Below are 7,972 nucleotides of genomic sequence, written 5' to 3' on the forward strand. Positions count from 1 at the left end.
TCCATTAATATGGACACCTTACATCATTAGTAGACCATCATGGAAAAAGATGTAACCGCTCAAGCACATTTAACACATTAATGACGACCGTTACTCATCAACCTTAAACTCCCATTAAGATAGAAACCGTTACACACAGGGAAATAATTACCTACAATTGTGTACATGAAGACATTAATGAGCACAACAACTACCTAAGCTACCAATAAAAAGGGACAATTTGTCCATTTGTTGAGGTACATCAAAAAGACTACAAAATGCTATCTATATACAAAATATATGGGCGGATACTGACTCAAGTATCGGAGGCTCCCCCACCAGACCTCACCCTAGTGGTCTCTTGGACTAGCTTTATTTCTCTTGCAGATCTCAAAAGCCTGTCAAAAGCTCTAGATTGGACGAGTGACTCAACTGACGATTTTTGGTTTCATCACTAACGTTTGGGCTTACAAACCCAATTCGGAAGAAGGCAATTTGATCTTAGATATGATTTTCTAGGCCCTAGAATCTGGAAAATCTTAGCCCCAAGGGGGTGTTTTTGTCTTTTTAACTCATCATGTCTTTTGGTTTCGGTTTTTTGTTTTTTGTTGTTTTTTGTTTCTGTTTTAATACATTATTTATTTTTAAGCCTAAAGAAGTTGTAATTGCTACTCCCACGGACTGACTCCCACTCTTCCTCGTCAATTGAAATCAAATTTGGACTCTTTACCCCACTCCCCTCCCTTTTTTTTTTAAGAAAAAACATTTATATAAGATATAAATTTTATTCTAACCTAATCTAGTTGTATATGTGTGTAAAACTTTCTCCTAGAGGCTTGAACCCCGGTCCTTACCTTCCTCTCCCTCTCACTCCCACTCCACAAGAACTTTGTACTTATAGAATGACTATCACGCCAAGGGTGCACGGTGGTCAAATTTGAACTCTTTTCCTAATAACTCTTCAAAAGCTCTCTCTCTCTCTCTCTCTCTCTCTTAGATTTGGACTCTACCGTGTTAATCCTCTTAAAATTTTTATCTCATTTCTCTCTCATATCACCATTTTTCTCTCATATCACCGTTGTAATTGCTACTCCCACGGACTGACTCCCACTCTTCCTTGTCAATTGAAATCAAATTTGGACTCTTTACCCCACTCCCTCCCTTTTTTTTTAAGAAAAAAAATTTATATAAGACATAAATTCTACTCTAACCTAATCTAGTTGTATATGTGTGTAAAACTTTCTCCTAGAGGCTTGAACCCCAGTCCTTACCTTCCTCTCCCTCTCACTCCCACTCCACAGGAACTTTGTACTTATAGAATGACTATCACGCCAAGGGTGCACGTTGGTCAAATTTGAACTCTTTTCCTAATAACTCTTCAAAAGCTCTCTCTCTCTCAGATTTGGACTCTACCGTGTTAATCCTCTTAAAATTTTTATCTCATTTTTCTCTCATATCACCATTTAACTCTTCAGAGCTTCTTCTCAGCTACCAAACTGCCACTCATAATTCCTCAGCTACTTCTCAGATCTTCTCAATCCTCTTGCTTGCAAAAACTGGGTTGAAAGACAATAGGTTGGCAGAGTACATGTTTGTGTCGACAGAAAGAAAGCCAAGCATAGCATAGGCCCAAGTCCAATCATTGATGTGCAAGCTAAGAATACTAGTTGTACTACAGGCCAATTAACCATAGTCTATTGTACTATATTGGTTCATTATAACTATGAATTGAGATTATAATGAAGATATAGTCATCAAGGCTTTCTTTTCGTGTTACACAACCACGAAAATCTTGTGTTCTCTCTCAACTCTCTTTCTTCATATTTTCCTAAAATATAACATCATATCAGAGCTACAATTTTGATTTCTATCCTTACAGTACTTTCGAGAGCCGTCCTTTTCCATCTCAATGTTCTTCCGTTGTGTTCGTCCTCTTCTGCATCCCTTAACTGTTGCCAAGCCAAAAGTTTCTAACGTAGCCCTACCGTCGTTAGAAGCCGCATCGTTGTTGTGAGCAGCATCATCGCTTCAAGAAAAAGAGAAAGATATAATGGATTATAAAGCACAAGTGCAAGGCATTGAGAAGGTTTTGGGAGATTAATTTGGGCCTGGAACTAATGTAGAGTAAAACTTCGGCCTGCCATAATCATGGGTCCAACTATCTAATGGGTATGAGTAATTTTGAGTAATTTTAAAGGTCACAATCATGGGCTCATGCCAGCTAAAATTTTTAAGAATCTATCTTGTGTAATCTCCTTGAACATGTTAAGGCTTTTTCATAAGTAGCCTTATCCGAGTTTAAACCTAAAACTATTATAGTTCAAAATAACGTACCTGACCAGGGCAACCTTTTTTGTCGGGGTAGTAATTTTGATCAATCGCAATTGGATTTTGGACATCCATCATAACAACATGTTTGAAAAGAATGTTCCTAGTAAACCCATTGCTAAGTTTTCCCAAGACTTAATCCTCATTCCATTTTGAGTATTGGTAAAATTAACTATTTTGTACACGAAGCTCTTGTTGGCCCTTGCCTAGACTCCCAATAATGCACCAACCAGTTACACCCATGACCAATTTAGCTTCATTATAATATAGTTGTTACAATAACATAATATTTTAATTTATCAATAAATAAATAAAATTTCTTTACTTGATCTCATGCCCGGGTCCACATGCAACATTCTCAATCCACAAGTTAGTGTTACTGGGGCCAATTGAGATGCAATCATCACTAGTCTTGATCTTGGAGTTGAGAATTGTGACACTTGAAGATAATTGGATGTGAATGCCATCAATGTTTGGGTTGTTTCCAGTTGTGGCAACCCTGATACCTTGCATTTTCACATTGTGGTAGCCATTAACATTCTCATAAGTTTTTAAGCATGTTTACTAATATCACAAGGCTCGAGATTTAATTAGACAATAATAAGATTGACATTAAAGGAGTCCAAATCTTCTGTCCTACTTTTTTTGCTCGGCTTTATGCTTCACAAATAAAAACATGACACGTGTAACCTAATTAATTAAATTCTAATTTTATTCCTTCAATATTTCAGTTACCCAAAATAAATTAAAAACCTGGCACACCCCATCAAACCACCAGTCCACCAACTTCCTTCGCCAATGCCACTAGCAAGAGGCGGCCAATGCCATCAAATCATCGATACTTCCATTCACGACTAACCATTGACTACGATGAATGAACTCTTCCACTTCATCCCTCCCAAACCAACCCACCACCAACCTTCACCGACGCCACTAACAAGAGGCTACTGAAGCCATCAACACAATCACCTCCTTGAAGAATCCATTGCCTCCTTGACGAACCCATCTCTCTTCTACCCCACCACTGATTTCAACCAAAGAACAAATACTCAAATCAAACTTTTGGTTGAAACAACAATCCTATCAAAAAGCAAAACCATCAACACTTTTTTAAAATTAAATGAGATTATTGCAGGTTGATCTGAATAGTCATAACAAATCCTTAAATAACTCTTCAATATAAAGGTAATGATGGTGGTGGGTGGGTTTGAGAGGGATGAAATGGAAGAGAGATAGATTCGTCAAAGGTGGTGGTTGGCCATGAATGGTAGCGTTTATGGTGTCAGCGGTCTCTTGCTAGTGGTGCTAGCGAAGATAGGTGGTGGACCAGTGGTGGTGAAGGTTAGTGGAGGATCGGTGGTGGTGATGAGGTGTACTGGGTTTTTAATTTATGGTAAAACTTAGGTATAGTACTTTAAGTTCCCCTCTTAAATTTAAGCCACATGTCTAATATAAATACTCAACAAACAAGTGTTAAAGCATAAAGCTCCGTCTCTTGGCTTTTTATTTTATCTATACTACTGTTTAAGGTGCTTTCTCTGTTTGAGGTCCTCATTTTGTGGTTCAAAAATACCCCTACACTTGGACAAAAATGGAGGACAATCTAGTAAAATTACATTTATAACTTAATAACTTATCACACTTTTTTTTTTTGTTTTTGTTAAATAACTTCCCACTCCACTAAACCACTACCAAATACCAATTACCAAAGTCAAAATTTTCCAACATTACCAAAACACGGTTACTCTCCTTCTCTTTGTTGTTTTTTTTTTTTTTTTTTCTTACCTTCTTAAAAATAAATAAAAATAACGTTATTCACTTATTCTGTAGTTAAATTAGATCACGTTAAGTTAGCTTTTAAAGTTCATTTAGAGTAAAATAAAACTAAAAAAAAAAAAAAAAAAACTTATCCTCATTCCATCATCCCATGTAGTTTTTATTTTTTATTTTAATTTTAATGAGATTATCTCATTTCATGCAGTTAAAATAATACTCTTTTTTTTTTGAGTAAAGATTAATAATTTACACTATTATAATTTGGAAATATATATATTTTTATTTTTCAAACAAATAAAAATGATTAACTTCAGAGATAAGTAGTAACTGTAATTTCTTTTTTGAATGTGTGTTTGAAAGTGGTGTAGTGATATAGAGAAAAGTTTGGGTAGGATAATAAGATGAACGTGAAGGAAAAGAGGCTAAATTTTAAGAGTTCTTAGTTTTTTAGTTTTTGTTTTTTAAATTGAGGGTGTTTTACTTTTATTCGGATGAAAAAAGGAATGAAAAATGCTAAATATTTCCTTGAAGTTACCCAATTATATATTTTTTCTTTATTTAAAAAAAAGGTTCGAAAGACTGTCCTCACTTTGTCACATTGAGTAAAAAATGAATTCTTATTCGAAGCATTTATTTTTTTGCCAAAACATCCAGTTACAGCTTTTTTTAAAGAAAAAATCCAGTTACAACTTTTTTTTTAAAGAAAAAATCCAGTTACAACTTAAAAGAATAACTACCACTCTTTTCAATTATCTTTTGTTTCTAATCCAAACCTTAGATTCAAAGAACCAAGGTTAAGTCACAAAATATATATCTTCATCTTTCTTCCTCTCTCAATTTCTCCCTAAAGAATTTTGAAGAACAATATCAATACAACACAATAATTTTTTTTAGGTTTTTTTTTTTTTTTTTTTTTCATCATTTCATAAATAAAATCTTCACTTTTCATATTATTTTTTCTTTTAATTATTTACTTCAATCATCGCTACTATTGTTACAATCTGTCTTGTACTCATCACATTTATCTTTTATTTTGTAGTCCATTTTATAGCAAGCATGGTTTTATTTTACCTTCGTTTAATTATTTATTTTTTTATATTTATTTCATTTTTATTTGGTGGGAAAGTTCTAAATTTTAGTTTTTGGTTTCCGATAAGGGTGTGATGAGATTTATGCATTTGCAGGTGAAATAATTTTTTTCATATAAATCTCATTACACCCCTATGTATTTTTGCGATTGAAAAATGGAGCATCTCTAAATTATGATGAATAAAAATGATTAAACTTAAAAATTGTTACAGATACTTTTTTTTTCCCCTTTGTTTGCGCACAAGAACGGTAATATAGGAAGGATCATGGAAGTTTTTGAAAATGAAAATGGATCATGGGCAACATTTGTGTGTTTGCTTTTTTAATTGAGTTTATAATGTAGGGTTTTGCTTTGATGGATTTATTTTTCCACATTGACCTTTGTTGACCATGTAAGTCTTGAAATTATATATATATATTTTTAAGTTTTGCTTATTTGTTCTTACAAATGTTGACAACCTTGGTAGACTTCTATTTTTAATTTCACGTGTGCAAGTGTTAATTATTATCTTGGTTTTATTCCATTTGCTTCAATCTGATCGAAGTGGCAAAAATTATAGTTGCAATTTTTTTTAAATATTGTTGAAGTGCTCATGACTTTTTTCTCTTTAAAAAATCAGATTTGTTCGATGATGGCAAATTCTAGAAAACTAGTACATTCCATTTGGGGATTCTAAATGTTGTGGAAGTTAAGGAGAGGTTAAATTATTGTGGGTCTTATGGATAGACTCTAGCCAGTCCATTCAGTTTGTATACGTTCTTTGTTTTTTAAATACAAAGCCTAACTTTTATCTTAAAAAAAAAAAATATATATATATATATATTTATATTGTTGGTTCGGTTATGTTTGTATTTTTATGCAGTAAATTAAGAGTGAATATTGTTTTTGGATTTCAAGTGGGTTTCATTTTGATAGCAACAAGTTATGGAGTGTGTGATTGAATATATATGAAATTGAAGTTTTATTAGAGATGGAAAATGTTCTGTTATGGCATAAAGTCAACTTATAATGGTAATTTTTTTTTTTTATGTTATGTGATGCTTGCAGATATGATTGCTTTATTGGCATCAAGGGCATAGTGTCAAGAATCGCCCTAATAAGAACAATATGATCGTGGCATGGATGAGAAGTTCGGCTATAATTGTGGGGAAATTGGGCATTCATTTGCTTAATGCCCCTCATCATTTTGTGCTGTTATTCATCTTATGGGTTACTTTGTATCATTTCAAGTTTCTCTATTTCTTCTTATCAAAAAATGTTTTGTTGTTTCTCTTTGGATTATGTATTCACACAGTCAATTTAGATCTATTATTTTAGTTACCATCGCATACTTTTGGCGTGATGGTTGTTAAATATTAGCATTGATACACCATGTTGAATATGCTAGTATAGATGCGGAAGCGAAAGCATAAAGTATAAAACACAATAACACACGATGGTTACGTGGTTCAGCCTAACGGCCTACATCCATGGAGGAAACCCTAAAGGGCTACATCAATAATATATTATAGTGTAATACAAATCCTGTATTACAATGAATCATAACATGTGTATATATAGTAGACTAAACCCTAGACTAATAGACTTCTAGTACAAGTAGGAGACTTGACTTGCACACAAAATAGAATTAGGCTTGGGCTTATACTAATGGGCTAATATATCTTTAACACCCCCTCTCAAACTTAAGATGGAAGCTTGATGAAATCTTGAGATTTGATAAGGTTGAGAAGGTCTCTTGAATGAAGTTTGGTTCTGTGACGGTAATTTGAGGAAGGCAATAATCTTGCAGTGTTGATGCGACTTCTAACGGTGGCTTAACTATACCGGAGAGTTTTGACGGCAGCATTAGGAAGCCAAAGAAGATGAACGCAGCGAAAAAAAAATACCGAGGAAGACAAAGATTGCTCTTAAAAATACCGCAAGGACAGAAAACCATGGCCACAAGAAGGTGGCTCTGATACCATGTTAAATATTAGCATTGATACACCATGTTGAATATGCTAGTATAGATGCGGAAGCGAAAGCATAAAGTATAAAACATAATAACACACGATGGTTACGTGGTTCAGCCTAACGGCCTACATCAGAGGAGGAAACCCTAAAGGGCTACATCAATAATATATTATAGTGTAATACAAATCCTGTATTACAATGAATCATAACATGTGTATATATAGTAGACTAAACCCTAGACTAATAGACTTCTAGTACAAGTAGGAGACTTGACTTGCACACAAAGTAGAATTAGGCTTGGGCTTATGCTAATGGGCTAATATATCTTTAACAATGGTCATTCCATAAGTATAAGTGCTTGTGCGGTATGGGAGGTAAAGGTCGAGATTCAAGTCTCCAGAAGAGAGCTTCACATACATATACATTTAGATTAGGTTATAGTAGAATTTCTATATTGTTTAAAAAAGGTATTTACTTTTAAGCCACTTTATTAATCCTTTTATAAGAAAAATAGTAGTCCTTAATTGATATGGTTTTGGGATTTGTTGTAGACGAGACGTTTGGACTTTGGAGTTGTACCTCTAAATCTTGATCTTTTTTTATGGTAAATAATTAAATAAATATAAATCTTGATCTTTTAAACTTAACATTCTTTACTGACAAATGATGTCCACATTATTCACTTCTACATTGTTTACAATGGGAAAAACAAATCCAAGCATTGATATATTTTGGTGTATCCAATAGAAACATCTAGAGTTTAAAGCTTATTGCATGCGCTTCGCATGTGCTCTAAGGATCTTTTGACTTTTATGCATTTGTCCAATTATATTATGCATTTGTGAA

The sequence above is a fragment of the Quercus lobata genome, chromosome 6, assembly GCF_001633185.2.
Source record: "Quercus lobata isolate SW786 chromosome 6, ValleyOak3.0 Primary Assembly, whole genome shotgun sequence".
NCBI lineage: Eukaryota > Viridiplantae > Streptophyta > Magnoliopsida > Fagales > Fagaceae > Quercus > Quercus lobata.